At 28.4% G+C, this 22,884-nt stretch overlaps 1 protein-coding gene across 1 annotated transcript in view; it reads left to right on the top strand.

Moving 5' to 3' along the window:
- The window catches only part of LOC147810992 (uncharacterized), a 75,117-nt gene that overhangs the window by 4,081 nt on the left and 48,152 nt on the right, over positions 1-22,884 (top strand). The gene's annotated exons all lie outside the window — the stretch shown is intronic.

Here is a 22,884-nt window from a genome sequence, read left to right as displayed (position 1 = left end):
AGCACTTCGTAAGGTCAGTTTTAAACTGTAATTGCAGCTCAAATTACGGTATAATATACCGGCGATTTGGGTGCATCATCTGTAAAATTATTTTTATTTTAAAATATATTTTGACCGCAAAAACAATTCTTACCGTAAAATGCATTTTGAACGTAAAATACATAGTTTTACAGTAATATTTATTTAATTGCAGTTATTCTGTGACTTTACGGTAATTACTGTAAAAATTACGATACATCAGATTTTTGTTTCGTAATATGTTTCGGTAAAAATATGCTTTACAGTAGAAAGTATCGGCACCCTGAGTCCCAGTACTTTTTACCGTATTTTGATCTGGAATTTTTTACAGTGTACTGAAATAAAGCCACCTGGATTGTGAGCAGACGCGAATTGTGAGAAGAATATATACAAATGCATATCTACAATGAGTAACTCACTTAACTTAAATTAAAACCTATTGTATAGAAACTGAAATCATGAGCAATTGTCCGTCTATAAGATACGATGTTGCATAATAATTATTAATCACTTAAGGGCAATATCATCAATGTTTTATCAGGTTCCAATGGTGGTGGTTATAAATTCTACAACAGACTGGGCATGCACAAAAATCAGTTAAACCCCAAGAACTTTGGCAACCACTTTTAAGATTTTAAAAAATTTGGGGGATTCAACCTCAGTAGACCCCCTTGATCTGATCTTGCCCAAAAAAGTGGGTGCTATTTTTAGTTCTTAGAGTATTTTCGACAAGTGGATAAGAAGTCGTAGTACCCCGGAGGCAGTATCTGCTGCCCTCTTCCTGGGCAAGTATATCTGAAACGTGAACCAACTAAATGACGAAGGTGACTAATGTAATTGCTATGATTGTCTGAATGAAGTTGCGTAACTTCATTAAATCAGTTACAAGGCTGAACATTTTCAATTAAAAACAGCTTAATGATGCTTAAAATTCTACAAAAGGATCATATCATTCTTAGATACATTATAATTTTGATGATTTGCTTGCTCCTTCTTTCAACGAGTATATCCTTGGAAATAGTTCGCAGTTTTCATACTAAAAAGTACTCGGTCGTACGTAATTTGAAGAAAATAAGGAACCCGAGCCTAATGATACGTCTTAATTTAAATACCTAACACACTGACCAGTTCTTGTGTTTCTTTAGTTGGATGTGATTTAATTTGCATTAAATATTAATCAAACTTAATGACACAAATTGATTGTTTTATTGACATGATAGTTCAACGATCAAGTTGAAACCGTTTTTAAATGATCGCGCATTGAGTGGTGATTCAATGTCATGTTCGAAAGGATTAATAAAACTAAACTGGGTAATAACACCTCAGCATTTTACGTAGAAATTGGTACTTGTTGATGATTTCAATGCACTAAAATATGCAGCTCTTTAAATAGTTTTTAAAGTCTAGAAACTATACAAGTTTTCCTGAAAAAATTTGTATTTTTTGAAGATTAAAGTTAAAAAGTTGATGATATGAATGATGATGAGCTTCTTTCATAAATATTTCATTGAAAGCAGTGCCGGATTAAGCGTAGGCGGATCCCTAGGCCATTCAAAATTTTGGGGGCCTCAGATTAAGTTTTTTTTCTCGTATATTTTTTATTTATTCAAATATCATATACAAATATCAAATATAGTACAGTCAAACCCCGTTATAGTGAACCTTCAAGGGACCGAAATTTCGGTTCACTATAACCGGGAGTTATGGAAACCATCCCTAAATTGTTCAAAATAGATTCCTTTAAGTTTGAATCTGTAAAAAATTTTACTTATCTAGGATCAGAAATAAACTATCAAAATGACATCAATCCTGAAATCAAAAAAAAAAGAATAATCGCAGCCAATCACTGCTTCTATGGTTTAAGATCATTATTGAAATCTCACTTAATAAAAAGAAAGACTAAGATCTTACTTTATAAGGCATTAATCAAGTCAGTTTTGACTTATGCTTCAGAGACATGGACTTTAACAAAAAGGGAAGAGAAGTTATTAGCAACCTTCGAAAGGAAGGTCCTACGAACCATCTTTGGCCCTATACTCGATAACGACAACTGGAGGAAAAGATATAATTTTGAAATATATAGAATCTTTGATGGCGATGATATCATTAAATCTATTAAATTAAGTAGAATGATATGGGTCGGGCATGTAGTGAGAATGAGCCCAGAACAAACAACATTGAGAGTCCCTAATGCAACCTCCTCCAATAAAAGGCCAAGAGGAAGGCCCAAAAAGAGATGGAAGGACTGTGTGGATGAGGATTTTGCCATCCTAAAAGTGAAGAACTGGAAAACAATTGCTGGGAGAAGGGCAGAATGGGAAATGCTTCTGAGGAAGGCCCAGGCTCACAAAGGGCTGTCGTGCCAATGCTGATGATGATGATAACCGGGAGTTCAATATATCCGTACTGCAAACAATTTTAACTAATTTTTTCCGAACTGCTCCCTTTTATTGCACGTTATTAAGATAAATGACCAATAAAAAGAAATACAAAAATGGTTAAACAATATGTAGTAACAAAAAATGTGTTAACTTTTATTTTTTATTACTCTTCGTCTTGCGTACAAAAAATTTAGGGATGGCCTTTATTTAGGGATAGGAAACTGAGAAGAAGAAAACAAGAGAAAATGCTTGTTGCTACTTTTCACTCAATAGATGGTTCTAAAAATCGGTATGTGTATTTTATGTAGAAATTTCAAAAAATGAAGGAAAAAAATCAGTCGAAGACAGAAAAAAGTTCATAATATCCAACTTTCTCCCTTTTTTTTTTTGGTTCATTATATCCACAAAAAATAACATTATACGTGTTTAGTAAGGCACGGGAGCGAACATTTCGTTCACTATATCCGGGAGTTCACTATAAACCGTGTTCACTATAGCGGGGTTCGACAGTATTTATGTATCTCTTCATTTAAGAAAGCATATTTAAAATTAAAATAAATAATGATAAATTAAATTCTAATAAGTAATAAATAAATATGATTAACATTATATAAAAAAAATTATCATATTTTATTAATATATATTTGAAATTAATTTTTTTTTTAAATCATTGTTTTTCTTAATTTTTTAAAATTTATTTTCAAAAAATCAATTTTAAGGGGGCCCCAGGCCATGGCCTAGTCTGACCTAATAGGTAATCCGGCACTGATTGAAAGTAGCTTTAAAATAAATAACTTAGTGCAGAAGTTTCATATAAATACATTTTTTTACTTTAGTAATATTGAGTGATTATTCTATTGAGTAATTATTGAACGCCATTGCTTCAAAACGTTATTGAAACTACTACTTAATTTTTCGCTGATTAGCACTCGTTAGTGATTACAATTTGGTAAATATATATGGTCGTTAACTAGTTTTTGAAGAACTACAGAAAAAAAAGTTTTCTTTTTAAGAATAAAATTAATGTGATTGATGGTGTACTTCCTTTCTTAAACATTTTATTGAAATTAGCTTATAAATAACTAAGTTCAGAAATTTTAAGTAAATTATTGTGTAGAAAGTTTATTTCTATAAAAATATAATATTTGCATGATCCTATTAAATTATTATTAGTCCAATGAGTAATAATTGAATGTCATTGCCTTGAAATGTTACTGTAACTATTACATAATTTTTCGCTGATTAGCAGTTGTTGAAAATTTCAATTTGCTAAATATATATTATGTGGGCGTTAATTAGTTTCTGAAGAACTACAGATTAAAGCACTTTTTTTTTTTTTAGAATAAAATTAATGTAATAGATGGCGTATTTTCTTTCTTAAACATATATATGAAATTAGCTTATAAATAACTTAGTTCATAGGTTTTAAATAAATTAATAATTTCACAAGTTTATTACATTAAGAATATGATATTTGAATGATTCATCTTAATGATGATTCTATTGAATAATTATTCAATGCCATTTCTTCAGAGTTAATGAAAATACTACATAATTCTTCCAATTTGGAAGTCATTTGTAGTTCACTAAATATACGTTAGGCGTTAATTGGATTAATTGTTGAAGGGCTACAGAATAAAAATATGCTTTTTCTAAGAGTAAAACTAGCGTGATTAATGGTGCTTCTTCTTTCTTAAACATTTCATTGAAGCTAGCTAAAAAATAAATAACTTAATTCAGACGTTTTAAATAAATAAATAATGTCATAAATTTATTGTTTTAAGAATATTATATTTAAATGAATCTAACGAGTAATGAACCAGTTGTGTCATAATTCAATATTATTGCTTGAAATGATTATTGAAACTACTGCGTAATGCTTCATTATTTTACAGTTTTTTTTAAAAGAATTACTGAAACATTTAAGTCATTAATTACTTCATTTTTGAAAAATTACGTAATTTTTAAAATAAATTTTCATCAATGTAAAACTTTTAATCAATAAGATTAATAATTTTGGCCATTTTGCACATTCGCTTTACAGGATTTTAGCTCTAAAATATATACTTAATTCAAAAATTTTGAATAAATAAATAATGCCAAAGACAATTTTTGGATTTGAAGTTATTTAAATGTAATATTTTAAAGCTAAGAGTGGTAGCCAACACACGAGAATGTCAAATTTATCTAAACATAAAGGCTCTACCATTCTTTTCATTAAGTTCCTTTTTTGTCATAAATTTTTGCTTTTTTATCAAGAAAAAGTCAATATTAATAAGACAGTAAGTTTAAGAAATGATAATTCATTTTACTAACTATGGATGACCTTATATTTCTTTCACTAAGATCACAATAATTGTGCTATAGTTTTTTTTTTCCTGTTTTTTTTTTTTTTTTTTTTTTGCATCCTTTTCGATTCTTTATAATGCTTAACTGGCGAATAAATTTCAAAAAAAGAGATTAGTTTTTCAAACCTCTACTGAATAAGTAAAAATCCGCTGTGTAAATGTTAGATATGTATGAAAATGTCTAGACAACAGTCTCAAACTCAACAGAATTATTAATCGAAAAACTGATCTTCAATAAGGTGTAATGTGTGCTCACTTAACCGGTTTTAATGTGAATAAGCACCACGCAGGGCAATACTTTTACTTTCGTTACTTGTAACGAAAGTGAAAGCACAAAATACTTACTTTTACTTGTACTTCGTTACTTTTGTAAACTTAGTAGTACTTTTAGTTGCTTTCTTGTTACTTTTTTTTTGGGGGGGGGGAAGTAATTGTAACGAAAATGTCCGAAGAAATCGTTATTTCTTTCTGATTTTTTTTTTTTTTTTTTTTTTTCAATTTTTCTGACAAAAATATTTTTTTCGAAATTTTAGAAATATTTCTTTTTATTTATAAATTTAAAGCAAAAACTTTCTTTAACTTTTTGAAAAAATCATTTAGTGAAAGATTCAATCTAGTACTACTGAAACAATCATTATCTATTTTCTGAGAATCTGCTGTGATATTCGGCGTGAATACCTACGGTGTTGAAAAGGAAATGTTCAGCTTAAAAAGTTCTAAAGAGAAAATTTGAGAATGGGGAACACGTGCATTTAAATAGATATGCACATATGTGAGTGATGACGTAGATTATAATGTCGATTGTCATCCACTCCCTCTAAGTGTTCCAAACTTTGTATTGAACTGAATCCTTAACAAGGCGTTTCCCATTAACACTAGGTTGCTAGGGGAGGTTTTGACTACTTTTAAACTGCTTCTTCATTTGCAAAGAAAAATGTACAAATATTATTGAATAAATTAATATTTTTTTCCAAGTGAAGTAAGTTTTTTTATTGTTAATATTTACTAATAACTTGTTATATAACTGTTAAAAAAATATTAGAAATTAATTAAACAAATTTCTTTACACATTAGTTATTCTTTCATTATGCAGTCATTTTGACTAATTTTGAGCAATATTGTTATATACTAAGTTTCAGTTTTTCTAGTTTTAAGTGATGTACGTTTCTCGTCAAATTTTTATAACTAAATAGTGCATTCAATTAATATACATTCAATTTATATTTCAATAACAGCTAAATAATCGATTTGAGGCAAAGCATCTTTAATTTAAAAGCAATTAAATTGAAAAATGAAAGATTAGTTATTAGTTTCGGTTTCGAAAAACTGTTTAAATTTTTAGAAAATTGCAATTTCTCATTATTTTATAACTTGAATCAAGGAATTAAAAAAGCAATTAAAAAATAGATATTGCATTTTATCATGAATTAAAATACGTATTTTATTTATCCTGGAATTTATTTAACATTTGAGAAATTTTTTATCATTTTGAAAAAAAGACGTTTTTAAAAAATTATCGTGCGAAGATTTAGAACCTTTTTAAATTACGAATATATAATACTTTACCGAGTAGTCTCAAAGCACTTGAAATCAGTCTTGTATTGATTAAAGTATTTCTTTAACGTGTCGGGTTCAGTTAAAACTTGCACAACTCTTTCTAAAATATTAATTTAACTTTACATTAAAATCTTTACCATTTCCAAAGCTAGAACTAAAAAACTGTACTTACTTTTGTTTTATTATTTTTGTTTAAATTTTTATTATAATTATTATGCAATTAAAAATATAATAATAATCTTCTCTTTTTCTCAAGGAGAATATTATGATATGATAATGCATATTTCTCATATGATAATGCATATTTTTTTAATTGTTTCCAGAAAAACAATTGTTTAAGGAAACAAAACACATTAATTTAATATATTAGCTGAATATCTTAATCCTTCTTTGAAATTCTGATTGTGAAACATTAGAAGTTCTCAAAATAAGACTGTATGAGATTATTTATGCACATGGAATATCCTTTATCCTCAAGACAAGAAAAAGAAAAATTAACATATATTTTAAGAGACACCATCGCAAAATATTGATTATTTAAATAATCCTTAAGATGGAGCTAGACAATTGTTATTCTGCAGACCGGAATGCAGATTCTCACTTTGCAATATCAAAATACATTATCTGGAATACATAATGAGGACAGATAAGCTTTAAAGGAACGATTATTTATTTCCTAACATTTGCTCTTAGACTACACCCAATTACAATAATTTTAACCTCAACGAACTGTAGTCAGACAGGCAGACAAAATACAATTGTTTTACTTTAGTCCACATTCATATACAATAGACGAGAATTTTGTCTACATAAATTATTGTATTTATCATTAGAATGCTCCTTAGACTATTAGGAATTCCTAATAACATTAATGCCTCTTGCAGCCCAGCATTTAAGCATATTGTGCATTATTAAGTAATCAATTTACAAACAGAAACAAAGTACTACGTTCTATTATTATTCTTACAGTGCACAAAATAGAAAACTATCCTCCTGAAATAACTTTTGATTTAATCAGGGGTCTGTTTAGAAGAAATTTGGGTCCGTTAACGGACCCTTCACAAAATATTTTAACTTAAAAACGGACCCTTCACAAAATAAATCTTTTAATCGGACTCTTCACAAATTTGTGTATCTTCATGTGACAAATGTAAAAGACAAATGTAAACGAACTAAATTTTGTCCTCGGCAGCCGCTTCTTCCTTTATTCGTCCGAAAAGAATATTCTGCGTTCAGCAGCATAGGCTAAATATCAAATATTTGTATGTTGCATCGCTAATTTAGTAGCTGCAATTGCTGTTTACTTTTTAAAATTGAATTTTTTTAATTATTATTTTACAGTGTTGAGCATAATCTTGTAAGTCTTTACAATTTAAAAACTCCTTGAAAAAGTTTTTTTGCAATAACGGACCCTATTTGCACAAGATCACAAAAGCGGACCCTGGTTGAAAGAATGCGACTTAACGTTTATTTTATATTCACAAATTGCGAGTAATTTTTTCACAATTTTACAAAAACGGACCTTTCACAAAATGTCTGGACAGATCCCTGATTTAATGATGGAACATGATTCATCACTTTTATTAACTTTATGTTTTCGAGATGATGCTTTTTGTAGATTAAGAATAAATACTAATTATACTGTTACTATTTATAAATGATTTTCCAACTGCATGAAACATGGCATATCTAACCATCTAGCACAGTGTTCCTTAACCCCCGGTCCGTGGATCAAATGATACCGGGCCGCCCATTTCATTGAAACTGAATTTAAATTTCTAGGTTTATACCCCTAATTAAAAATATCTGTGTTCCATAGAAATTTTATTTATTTAAAAAAGGGGGCCCCCGAAGGTAGTGATATATAAATTTTTGAACGTTTGTAATGTATCATTGTCTCCGAATACCGTCTCATTACAAAGAAACAAGCTCAGGGTTCTCATTGATTTAACGTTCTAGTAAGTTAAAACGTTAAATCACTTTATATTTATTTTTTGATGTAACCGTATTTTATTTTGAAGGCATGTTTAAATACAATTAAATTAAAATTAATAAATCAAAATAATCTAAAATATAAGCAATCAATGCACCCCGCCCTCAGCGGGCCGCTGTAAAATTATCAAACGTTGACAGGCCCGCGGTGATAAAAGATTGGGGAACACTGATCTAACACATTGCTTATTTAGCATAATTTAATATCACAAATATTTCGATCATGCAAATGACAAAGATAACGATAAATTGAGAAATATAATACAATAAATAATTTTAAATATAAATAAACCCACGTATAAGAATGCGTTGTTTTTTAATACAATCTAAAAGAAAAACGCGTATAACATTACTATGATTCCGCAGCTACATATGAATAATATCTTTAAGTTGGGAAATTCCATTTACAGTTGATTTATAATCATAGCGTACTCGTTTAGTAAAATGAAAATGCAGAAAATAATGATATATTTTATAGTTGTTATGTCATAAATATTCTATAATAGCGGTTAATTATTCTGTAATAGTTATTATTTGTAATTAAAGAAATTAGAACATAAAAATGTATTCCTTATTTTCCAGTCTAGATGCTTTTTAATAATTTTCTCAGGTAGCAGTTTATCTTTTGTAATTAAATCAGATCATAAAATTGTATTTTTCATTTTCATGTCTAGTAGTGGTTAGGTATTCTCTAATAGTTATTCTCAGATAGAAGTTTCATAATTAAAGGAATCAGAACAAGACATTCTATTATTTATATTTTCCTGTCGTATTTCAGAACATTACATTCATATTTCAAAATTTGTTTATAATTTTTTGCGTTGAATGCTTCTTCGCTGAAGAAAGGGGAAGCCGAAGAAAAAATTGTTAAACAAATGCCAATTATAAAAAATATATATTATGTAAAACAGATGTTGTCACAGAGTGAGTGAAATTTCTTTTCTTTCGTTGGCAACGTAAGGTTGAGAAGAACAGAACGAATAGCTATGGGTATAAATAAAAGGTTAAAATGGAGCAGTTCATATAAATTATCTCTTCTCTGCTTTTCGTTTTGCTTAATAATTTTAATTCATGTGGGTAATATAATAATTTCGAGCTTATTTTAACTTAGATAAAGCTTAATGATTAACGCATGATAAAGATGCGTTTAATCAATGAATCGACCACAAATTGTTGCTCAATGATTCACTCTGATTTTTCTAACTTTGTTACACTTTCATTTTTTCCAAATTTTTTTTCATTCATTTTCAAAAAAAATATTTTTTTTTTTGCTTCTTATACATTTTACGAATTTATGTTAGTATAAAAGACTTAAATCTGTTGTGTCTTCTTGTCACTAAAGCTTATAATTGTGTATAAAGGGAAATTCTCTAAATTATTTTGTCCCAAGTATAATTTTCCAAGTGATATTAAAATGCATAATCGCAATGTATGCATCTATATGAAATGTACATAAATTAAAATCTTGGCAGGGGGCATATGTTGCATGTTTTCAGAAATTCATTTTAAAAATAAAGCATATATATAAAAGTAAACTGCAATACACCATCATATAATGAGCAAAAGAAACGAACCCGAATGGCAAAGTCAAATGATTTATGACTAATTGACAAATGATGGCTAATTGTCAAATGACTTATCACTAATTGATAAATGATGGTAAGTTGTCAAATTACTTTTATTTAGCTGAAGATTTCGATTTCAATTTTTTTTATTTTTTTTTTTATATTTATCTAGGACATTCAGTGGGTCCTAGTGGGCTATTATAGTACACTGGTGGACAAAATTAAGAGATGGAAAGCATTTTCGCACATTCATTCGCACATGCAAGATACCCGCACACTGCTCCATGTGTTTGACAATGGTTCCGTGAATGCCCAGAGGTACAGGCAGGAGGTCCTAGAGCCCTATGTGCGTCTTTTCAGGGGCGCTGTTGGCCCTGAGTTCATTTTTTATGGACGACACATAGGGCTCTCATGGTTGATCAGTATCTGGAAAGCGAGGATATTCAACGAATGGATTGGCCAGCCAAATCCTCTGACCTGAATCCTATTGAACATGCTTGGGATGCTCTTGGGAGAGCTATTGCGATGCGCCAACCTCCCCTTAGAACCTTTCTGGAGTTAAAAATTGCTCTGGTGGAAGAATGGGAGGGTCTTCCGCAAGTCCTCCTTAACTCCCTTATTAACAGCATGCATACTCGTTGTGCATGCTGTCTGTCTGTCAGGGGTGACCATACACCATACTAGAGGCAACACACACTGTACAAGCCTCACTTTTATTGTCATCTTTTATCCTTAAGTTCAGACTACATTGGATTTATTGGCAATAGGTCTTGCCAGTGAATGGCACTTTCATTTTTGTTTTGTATACTTTATTATCATGAAATAGGCTATATCCATACCAAATTTCATTTATTTATATTCAGTATTTTTTGAGATATTTGGGAAAATGTCCTCCATCTCTTAATTTTTTCCACCAGTGTATATTTATCTAGGACCTTCAGTGGGTCCTAGTGGGCTATTATAGTATATTTATCTAGGGCCTTCAGTGGTCCTAGTGGGCTATTATACACGACGTTGGTCGTCGTTCCCTGACTGGCCGATGTGAGCGAAATTCATTCTTACATAATACATTAGATTAGGCGTGTGTGGGACTGATATAAAAATAGAGTAATATAACAACAAATTCTTAACAATTTACAAAGAGGGTTCATTATTGTGAATCTTGGAGATGATAAGAAACTTAAATGTTTACTGTCTCTTCGACATTTCTCTTTTACATTCAATTCTAGATTTTTCTCTTCACTTTTTATTTTACAAATTAGCTCTTTGATGCAGATGGAACACGGTGAATCTTTTATAAATACATTTTCCGACTTTCTAATTTCCTGCAAAAATATGTTTTTGTAGTTTTTAATTATAAAGAGCGGTCTAGTAGTTACTAAAATAAATCTGATAGCTAATTGAAATTATATTTGTACTAAAATATGAAATCCATAAAAAAGTAGTTTGAAAGAAAAAAAACTTTTTGTTCTTTCATATTCAAAATTTTGTCAATAATTGATTTTGTAAACAAAGAAATTTCAATGAAGCATAAATGTTTCACTTAAATCTGAGTAACTGTGAAAATAAGTGCAAATTTGAAGAAGAAAAAAATTGTTCGGATGTGAGCCGTGTTTGGAAGATTTTACCTTTGGCACAGAAAAATACACCACTGCTGTATCTCCTAACCATAAATTATTAAAATGCTAAATATAATATGTTTGAAGTAAATTTATGCAAAACGATGAAAAAAGCATGAAAAATATATTTAATAAAAATTCCGTGTCAAAGGGTTAATGATAAAAATACAATTTAAATTGCTTATTTCCATGTTTAGACATCAAAAGCCCAGTGGCAACAAGCAAAATTTGATCTTTATCAGACGTATTTTTTAGGCCCCTACTTATAAATTATTCCATAAATTTAGTAAGTACAACGAGTAAGAAGGAACACTAGCACTCATTTATTTTCTCAAATAAAGGAATAGCTAAAAACATTTTGTTATAAGAAGAAGAAAAATTCTTCCTCGTTCTATTTATGTGTTCAGAACGCGCCAGTTGTGAAATAACATAATCAAATATAACACATGCGCTATGTCATGGCATGAGAACACTTGTCATTTTATATAAGCTATGAAGGTCAATCTATTTTTATCAGTCTTTGAAAATATGTTATGTGTAACATCAATGTTACTTTTTCTTTTAAAACATCAGTTTTGATTAATAATACAATATTATTTGCAGTTTTTAACTCCTGAGAAATTGAGTTAGCACTTGCCTTACTTACTTTGCCTTTATCGTAAGTTTTTTCGGGAAAAAAAACATATTTTTATCGGATTGTAAGGATTATTAATTGCAATTCAATCAAAGTATACTATTTAGGAACTCCAAAATATAGTTTGTTTATCAATGAGAAAATTAATATTTGTTTTAATTTCTAAATCATTTGATTTGAAGTGTTAGCTGGAAAAAGAATGTAGCAACATTTTTACTATTTGTTATTTTAAAACGCAAGATAGGTATATATGCGTTATATCGTAGGAAATTGTGTTGCTAATTAATGTTGATTCTATCAAAGTATACCAGGAAGTTCAAAATATAGTTTTTTTTTTTGTTTGTCGTTGTTAGTGTCTAAAAAGATAAATTTTTATTTTCTTTCTCAATCACTTAGTTAGTTAAGAGTTAACATTCAAAGTGTTAACTTGAAAAAGAAAGTAGCTAAAAAAGCATTAATATTAAAACAAATTTTAATTTTCTAGAACAATAATGTAGAATATAAAGGAATCATAAAAAAAAATTACATATTGTTACGAACTTGTATATATGGGTATAATTTTGCGAATATTCTTTTGGTATGACGCTAAATATTTCAGATAGACCCTAAATAAACAGTTTAATTTGAAAATTTGTAAGAAAGTCGCGTAATTCTAATGTAATTTGGAGAGAAAAATCAAGCCTAACGCATTTCTGATGGAAGTCACGGTTTGGCTATAATTTTGGCGACTTTTCGATATTCGACGATCATTTTCGAGACAAAATGATAGTTCTAGAAAAATTATGACATAACTCAAGTTTCGAGACAGAAGGACTAATATTTACGGAGTTATATGAGAATTGTCCAGAATCATGTCGAAAGTTCCGGGAGTATCGACTCCAAGTCTATATAAGTGAGAGTGTACTGCCTCACAGAGCAGATAGAGTAGAGATTATTAGTCTGCTTTGGTAGTCTGATTTGCATTAAACCGTCACTGAACTCTGAGGTTTCAAAGCTTTTGTTTCATTCTACGCTATTATTTGGGCTGTATTTGAGTGCTAAAACTAGCTGTATTTTCTGGAAGATTCTGCTATTAAATTTTTGCAGTCGGTACTTTATAATTTGTGGCATTTAGGTCAAATTTAATCTAGATTAGATAAATTTCCGTTCCGTGCCTCACAGAGCAGATAGAGTAGAGATTATTAGTCTGCGTTGGTAGTCTGATTTGCATTAAACCGTCACTGAACTCTGAGGTTTCAATTCTTTGTTTAATTCTACGCTATTATTTGGGCTGTATTTGAGTGCTAAAACTAGCTGTATTTTCTGGAAGATTCTGCTATTAAATTTTTGCAGTCGGTACTTTATAAATTGTGGCATTTAGGTCAAACTTAATCTAGATTAGATAAATTTCCGTTAACAGATATGCATATTTTTAATTTTTAACCGAGCCATTAGGTTGGGCATAATCTTTATTTTCTACTATCTACGCATAAGCTTTTAATGGTGATTCGGGGATAGATTACATATTTTTTTCCTGTAGATTCTAGGCGACCCATTTCATTTATTATACATCCTTATAGATGCATGATATTTCATTCATTTTGGCATGTCTTTCAATTTCACAGATCTCAGTGAATAAAGGTATTAAGCAACAATCTTAAAGTGTTTTTTTTTAGTAGAATAGGGTTCCAAATGCAGTGCGAAGCAACTTAAACTTTATTGATTTTGTCTGTAAATTAAAACGTCAAATGTGAACACACTATGGCGCGAACAGCTGAAGGATGCTTGCGGACTAAAAATAAAGGCAAGAAATAATCTTTATTTCCAGTCGCTAAGGCATAAACTTTGAAATTAATTTATTTTAATTAACTAAAAAGTCACTTAAAACCATCATCCACTCCCCGATTTTATTGTCATAAATCATTTAAAAGGGGAAAAAATTTACAAACGTTGATTTTTTTCGTGCAAAAACTTTCATCCACTTATAACTGAATAATAAAGCCTTCATCCACTCACATCTCCAGTTATCATAAATTATTAAAAACGAGAAAAAAACGCATTGTAAACGTTATTTTTTTCTTCCCAAAACAGAATAATGAAACCTTCATCTACTCATATCTTCAATTATCAAAAATTATTAAAATCGAGAAAAAAACGCATTTCAAAGTTTTTTTCCCCTCATAAAACTGAAGACACATATAAGCGTTATGATTGCAGAATCGAGAATGTTGCTATCCTCATTTACTTTCACCTTTTTATAATGATTTCGATGGAACTACAGAAAATATATAACATAGCGATTAAAAATCGTTTTGTTATTTATACTACATAAATACTAATAAAGATAAAACATTTGGCAAAGAAAGGTTTGTAAAGACTAAATTTTTAAAGTGACTTGTCAAAATGCATAAATAACTGCATCCACTTGATAAAATATGCATGTAACTGAATAATTATTTAAATTTTGAACACCAAATTCTTTTGCATTTTTATAAAATAAAAAAAATTCTCGTCAGTTTTACATATTTGCAGAAAAAATTTTTACTTTAGGCACGTTATTGCAATTAAGTAGGGTTGTTTAATTTTTATTTTAGTTATTGCTATTTATCAAAAACAATTGCATGAAGTTTTTCTTTTCTTTCGTATTTGGCAGAAAGTGTGTGACAAGTGTGTTGCAATTATTTCCTATTGTGTGAACCGATGAAAATAATTAACTTATTTTAAAGAACTTCTATCTTTAATCCTAGACAACTAAAAAAGCCTACCGACCCCTGCTAGTCTTACGAATTCAAGATGTTCGCCTTGCACTGACACAACCTCACTCATAGTACAGTCATAACAGGTAAAATTAGTTTTCCGAAGGTTATAAGCATGGGAGTACATTTATTACTTTTCAAGATTTTATGTAATCGTCCTCTAACAGTCGAAATCAATCAAAAGAAACATTGGAGATTTTTTTCTTAATTACTTAAAAGTTTTCAGAAGACATAAATAAAAGTGGCTCAATACAAACACAGAATTTGTGCAGAATGACATAACGCGCATTCAACTACTGCAACAAGTACTACTATTTGCAACAACTATTCGTGTAGAACAAACTTTTAACTTCTGCCAAGAGTGCAAACGATTATTTATACTACAATTCTAGTTTTTAAATGAAATATTCTAATTCTTTTTTTAAATTAAACTTGTAATTTAAGTTAAGCTAATTTATTTGAAATAAATAAAGGAAATATAAAAATTTACTATTTCTTAATTCATAGTCTATGTGTTACTATTTGCAACAACTATTTGTGTAGAATAAACTTTTAACTTCTGCCAAGAGTGCAAATGATTATTTATATTACATTTCTAGTTCTTAAATGAAATATTCTAATTCTTTTTTTAAATTAAACTTGTAACTTAAGTTACGCTAATTTATTTGAAATAAATAAAGAAAATATAAAAATTTACTGTTTCTTAATTCGATGTCTATTAGTTGAATTATTATAGTTACAGATTAACACTGATTTGTGAGTTCTGTTAACTAGAATTAATCCTTTGACGCAGAATTTCAATTAAACATTTTTTTCTTTTTCTCTCTCTTTATTTTGTATTAATTTAGGTCAAAATAAGTGAAAACTATAAAGTTTAGTATTTTAATAATTTATGGCTAAGAAAAATACGTCATGAAATAATGGTATCTTCTTCTGCTCTTAATATACAATCCTTCAAACATGGCTCACTTTCAAGCAATTTTTTTTTTTTCAAATTTGCATTTATTTACAGTTATTTCGATCAGAGAAGCACAATTATTCATCATTGAAAGTCTATTTTAATTTACAAAATCAATCATAAATAAATTTTTGAAAATGAATGGAGAAAAAAAAATTTTCAAGCTACTTTTTTTAATTTTATACTTCAGTAAAAATTCCAGAAATCCAACAGATTTTTTTAATAACTATTAGACCGTTTTTTATAATTAAAAATTACCAAAATATATTTTTGCTATTATTTAAAACGTTAGGAAAAAAATATGTAAAAGGGTCACGTGCCCCATCTGCTAATCGATTATTTTTAGTTAGATTTGCTCATTTCCAAATAAAAAATAAGGACACGTATGTGAAGCAGTTTTACCCAAAACCGTAAAACCTTTCAAGATTCACTGTAGCCAATAATTGTTTTTCTTAATTTCCATGGAAAGATCGTCTCACTTGCGAGGATGGCTCACAAAATAAATAATCGGTTTATATTTGCTATGAGTTTTTTCTTTAAGTATATAAATATTAAATTTGATTATAAAATTATAAGTTAACTACAATAAATAGAAAGCTATGAAAAATTAATACAAAAATGTATTATGCTAAGAAATTCATGCAAGCGGTTCGTCATGCCAATCTGCGCACAAGCAAATTTTAGAACATTTTTATTTAAACTGATATTTGTTTATTATTCAGAATTTGGTTTTCCTAAACTCACATATTCTCTAAACGAAAAGAAAAAGAACTTTATTTTTTTCAAGTGGGGTGTGTTGCAGGTTCAAACCCCGTGACAATCATCTTTGACAGTGCTTTTTTTTTACTTATATTTTAGTTTTAATGATAAAATTACTGAAATATAGCTTGATGCTGAATGCAACTAGCAATCATGTTTAAAATGTAAATTTTTATATTGATACATTATTTTACTTCATTCTACTTATAAATTATTTTAAATTAAAACCAATGTTTTATAGATTACAAACATTTAATATTACAAAAATTTAATTGCGAGATTTTTAATACTAAGTTCATTGATTTAGAATTTTTTTTAACAAATTTTACCACTTATAAATATAATAAATTATCAGTTCATCATTTTAAGATGAAAATAATAAATTATTTCGGGTAAATAATATTATTCAATCATTATTATTTAAACAATATTCTTCAAATAATAATACTGAAATAATATTATTCAAATAATAATATTATAATAGTACTATTCTTTAAATAATATAGTCTAAATAATATATATTTTGTATTCTTTCTTATTTCATCATTTTATAAATTATCTTTTATTATTTTACATTTAAATCTGTATTATTTTGCTTAGGTTTAATTTGATTGGAAAATATTTATAGTTTACACGCATTAAATGCGTGAAAAAATTATTTTATTACTTAAATTGTTTGTGTTGCACGTATATATATTAGTTATAGAAATGAAGGTAGATATACTAATGTTTGTATAAGCAAAAAAATTCCAAAAATAAGTAAATAAATAAAATAAATAAATCAATAAATTATATTTAATTGATTTAATAATTAATTAATATTATATCGAATCTTATCACCTTTTCTATTGATATTTTCGTTATTATTAATATAATATGCATATTGTTCTAATTTTTACCTGCTGTTAATAATACTCATTGTAAATAACTCTTATGCTGAAAGTTTTGTTTTAAGAAGATGAAATTTAAGTAATTTATTATTGAATTGCAAGTAAATTTTAGACGTGACAAATAGACCACAGAGAAATTCTAAAGATACAAATTGTCTTATTTGAGCGCCAGTAGCTGACACCACAATAGGCCATTATTGCGATAAGTTTTGGGTCCTGTGTTGTTGCAAAGAAATAGGTTTTTCTAATCTCTCTCTTGTTAATGGTGCTGCTATCTATTAGGAAGATATGAAAACACTTTTCCATTTTTCTGAATAGATTTAATCTGTAGTGAGTAAAAGTATCTTTCTTATAGTTTACTAATTATTATTATTTGCTCACATCTTCATTAAATACGATATACATTAAATTGTAGACCTAATATTGAAACGAAAACTACAAATTTATCAGAAATAGCTTTTTATTTTCAGTTTTATTTTTAAATATGCAAATTTTATTTATCCAAGCTTCTTAGTGCAAATATGCATTATCATGTTTCAGATGTCTTTTATTTATATCTTATATTTTCATTCTTAAAATGAATTATAATTTTTTAATAATTTTGTAGTTAATTTATTTCTTATTTTATTCCGTTATTGGGATGTCTCTGTTAATTATTTTATATCCATTCTTATAATTAAATGCAACTTCTGATACTCTCCATTAGCTGCACGTGCCCTTAAGCGTTTCAACGTTGGTATTGATGTGAAAGTGTGTATTGATAGATAAATTCAGGGACCGCTTTAAGCATTCGATATCTCGCCAAATGCGATAAACTCTTAAATTTGACGAATAAAATTGTGCTTTTGCGAATGTATCAATGAATGATTTTTCCACTGGAAAGAAAAATATATATTTCACTCGAGTCTCAAAATTACGTCAAAATGAATTTTTCTAAACAAATCGGATTTTTTTGTTCCATTACAGTAATTTTCGATAGATGCACCGCATAAACAATTAGAATTAGGTCCTAATAATATAAGTCTGAAACAAACTACCGAAAATAGTTTTCTATGGTAAAAAAATCAACCATAAAAAATTTTTAAGATTTGCATTTGGCGAAGACATTCGAAAATTGGCGATTACTTTTGATGTTTGGCTAATTTACTGGCTAATAATTTGAAAACCTATGCTCGGGCCCAGAAATGTAGCAAAAATATCCATACTATGGAAGTAATTATACAATATAATTACAATACAATATTTATAAATTACAAATGCATACAATTAATAAATACAATTACTTGCAAGATAATAATATCAATTAGTAACTTATATTTTAATATAAGAAAATTTGCTTCATATAGTTCAAGGTGGTCACGCAACGGTTCAACGTTCAAACCATTTTTCTGTTAGGGTGTAGACAATAATCTGTCTATAAAAATCTATCTATAAAAACCTCTTTATAAAACATATTTTTCAGTTAAAAAAACACCTCCGTCAAAGAAATGGTACAGTATAAAAATATTTTATATTTGCAGTTAAAAATAGCTTCGATAAGAAATAGGTGGAAATTTTCAAATTTTTACTTAACATATTCTTTTACTAAGATCTCACATTTTTAGAACGTCAATTGTTCCTCTTCCACGAAAAAACCACTGAACGGAGCCCCGAAGTTGAAGACGTTTGCGTAATGTTTCTCAACTTAAAGTGATCAACCAGCTTCCATTTACTAGATTGTTTTATAAATTGTAGCGTCACTGCAATTATAAACTTTACAAAATAAATGAAAATCATTATATGTTCAACACATCATTTAAATTCTAGCATTATTAATTTTAAACTCTTTCGCTCTTGTCTATATTTATAAACCATACTGAACATAAACACCTCTTAAACCAGTTTCTTGACTGAATTCCGGTGAATATATGAAAACAATTTGTATTTTCCCATTTCAAGTAATTGCTAGCCATCTCTCTGAATAAAAGATTTAATATTTTAGTATCCGATTAATTTGATAAAATAGAAAAACTAACCTCATCATTATAAAAATATATTTTTATAGAAGACTTTGACAATTCCAATTGTTCACCGCCATGAACAACTCTAGTGTCGAACTCGAACATAATTTAGTTTTTTGATGTTTTGTTTGCAGGGAAGTCGGGTTTATTTCAAGCTTATTAGATGGAACATTGCCAATAAGATGATTATGACAAAACAATAATGTGAGTAGTTGTTTTGATCATCTGTTTCTGAAACTTAAAAATAAAAATCCGTTATCGAAATACATATCGAAATACAGTTATCTCATTATTTTATCAGTTTGAAAATTTGAGTGATAATATTAGCTCAAACAAAAAAATTTATTATTAGCTCAAACAGATCAATTCAAACAATGTTAATTTATAATTGACTTTTCCTTGAGAATTTTATCTTGAGAAAAATTTACCTTATGTATTCACATTATATGTATCAAATTATATGCAAATTTAATCAAGTAAGTAATCGAAAATTTGGACCCCTTACTGAATTTCACTTCTTATGTATTTCGCCATATGTTTAGAGCTAATGACGGAAATCAAAAAACTTTGTTATGCACTTATACTACACTGATTAATTCAAATATTATTCTACGCAAGAAAAAAAATTATAATTATTTATTATTATTATTATACTAATGATAAAAGTTTGAATAGTAAGATATACTAATTGCTACAGTATTTTGATCTACGTTTTAGTAATGACAAAATTCATATTTTGAAAAAAATTGGTTAAATAGCTCTAGGAAAATAAAAACTTAAAAACACAACATCTTTCAGCTGGCGAAATACCCAAAAAGTGGAATTAACATTAAGGGGTATTAACTTTTGACCCAAGCTACTCCTGAACATATACTTCAATGCCTAAATATCTCTAAAGCGGACCTCTTTTCAGATCCACTTTTTGTTACAGACTTGCTCAGAGTCTCTGGAGTCATGGACTTGGTTTAGCTCCGCTAACCGTGTGGGCCAGCAACAACAACAGCAACAACAACTTTTGACCGTTGCTCTAAACTAACTATTAAGGCCATTATCGTATTGCATTTTTACAGATTTTATTTAAAGTTAGGCGCTAGAATCATTTAGATTGCACCTTTGTACATTAAAATCTATTTTTTGCACACTGGATACTCATCAGAAATTTTTTTTTTCAAGGCAGTTAAATCAGCATTTGGTTTGAAACTGAAATTTTCTAATTAATAAACTTTACTTCAGAAGGTTTCTTTAAAAAAATTATGACTCTTTTAAGAAGAAATCTTACTATAAATTCGAGGTCTAATTATATTTTGTTGCAGATCAATGTATAGTAAATATTGATTGAAAGATATTTTTTCTCTTTTATTACTATTTAAAAAAGTGTAGCAAGTCCAGAATCATTCCTTTTGAAGCTCCAAGCATTTTTCGTACAAAAGGCACATCAATTTTTTAAAAAAATTATTTCTGCTCTACGAAATTCAATGAAAGTTATTGTTAATAAACGGTGCGAAAGTATCAACGTTATGGTTAGAGAATTACGAAAGTTAGATCATGCTTTAGAAGTTAATACAATATTTAGAGAGCATTAAAGTACGAAATTAAAAAAATAACAGTATGCAAGACTACTGTACGTCCCATTCTCCTATCGAATGCTAGACTAGAAACCTTACCAAGATAAGGTTTGAAAAACAATACTACATACCTGCCAACTTTTAATCCCTTCCATTATTATTTTTCTCAGTGGTATTAAGATGGAATTAAAACTTCAATTTTAAGCAAACAAATACGTTTGCATTTGAAAAAACTTAACTTGATAACCATGACAGTACCGCATATTAATATATGTGCTTAATTTTTGAAAGAATAGTGGTGATCAAAGTCACTTAAAAATTAAGTTTATAAAAGAAAAATAGTATATATTTACTACCACTTTAAATATGAAAAAAATTCAGAATAAAAAGTAATATTTTTAAAAATCACGTTTTTGTAGTGGAGAATAATAATTAAAAAAAAATTTTGAAAAACGAAAAACGTGGGGCGCGTGAAATACATAATAGTAATGTTATATTAGTGTGTGTATGCTCTTGAGAATATGTGTATGTATATCTGTAATTGTATCTGAATGTGGATGTGGAATATATTTGTGCATATGCATATGTATGTGGATGTATATGTGGCTGTGCATGTGTATGAGTAAGAAAATGTGTATATGTATGTGTATATGTACTGTTATGTATTTCATGCGCCCCAAGTTTTTCGTTTTTCAATTTTTTTTAATTATTATTCTCCACTAAAAAAACGTGGTTTTAAAAAATATGACTTTTTATTTTGTATTTTTTTTATTTTAAATTATAATTTTTTTTAATTTTCAATTTTTATTTTATATTTTTTTAAAATTATTACTTTTCAATTATTATTCTTCACTACAAAAAGCGTGGTTTTTAGAAATATATACATTTATCTAGATTATTTTTCTTAATCAAGAGTAGTCAAGACTACTACAAGACCACTACTAAAATAATAGAACTGAGGAAAAACTGGATCCTACCACGTGATTTTTCAGCCAATAAAAATACTCCGACAATAAAAATCTTTTCACCTGACACGTAATACTAATTTGAAATAATGGAATTGACAACAAAAGACAATCGCGAAAAAAAAAATTTTTTTTTAAATTTTAATTTTATTTTACTTTGTATGTCTTTTTTTTCTTCATTTTCATGCATTGTCATCCAATTCTGAACTATGTGCCAAGTTTGAAGTTTGTAGCTGGTCGGGAAGTTAGTTTAAAATCGATTACAAAATTCCACCCGGACAGACATACACGAAGGCAAGTTTATATAAACGTGGTAAAATAAAATAAAATCTTCCGGAAAATCCGGAAGAGTTGGCAGGTATGATACTATACTCCGTTGGAAGTTAAGAAAAGACAATTGCGGCATAGGATTCAAGTAATCATCCGCGACAGCAAATAGTTCCGTTTTATTTCGTTATCAAATTATACAAATATGCTTTCAAAACAACATAAAAGCTTTTGAGAGTTAAACAAATCGGACAGATATTTAATTCGCGTTATCTTTTACGATATATATCTTGCAATTATTTAAAAAAAATTTTATAATTTCGTAGCCTTACTAGAATTCTAGACTTGGCGACGTATTTCAATAAATAAGGAGAGCATTTGTTCTTGAAAAGGAAGCAACTATATAACGGTGCCACTATTGGATTTAATTGAACCACTAAAAATGACTCGTCTCATGTTGACATGCTCTTGTCAAATCAAATGCGAGATAAAGAATTTTTACTTTTGTTTCGCTGTAGAAAAAAATCGTCTACAAGAAGCGATATTTATTATTCCTTCATCAGCTTCTTTAAATGCAAACGGAAAGATGTATATTAGTTACTATTTTTAGATATCAATTGTATTAATTCTT

This window comes from Parasteatoda tepidariorum, chromosome 4 (genome assembly GCF_982258835.1).
Source record: "Parasteatoda tepidariorum strain Cologne lab strain chromosome 4, Ptep-v5.0, whole genome shotgun sequence".
Taxonomy (NCBI): Eukaryota; Metazoa; Arthropoda; class Arachnida; order Araneae; family Theridiidae; genus Parasteatoda; species Parasteatoda tepidariorum.
This window is presented reverse-complemented; position numbering and strand designations above follow the sequence as displayed.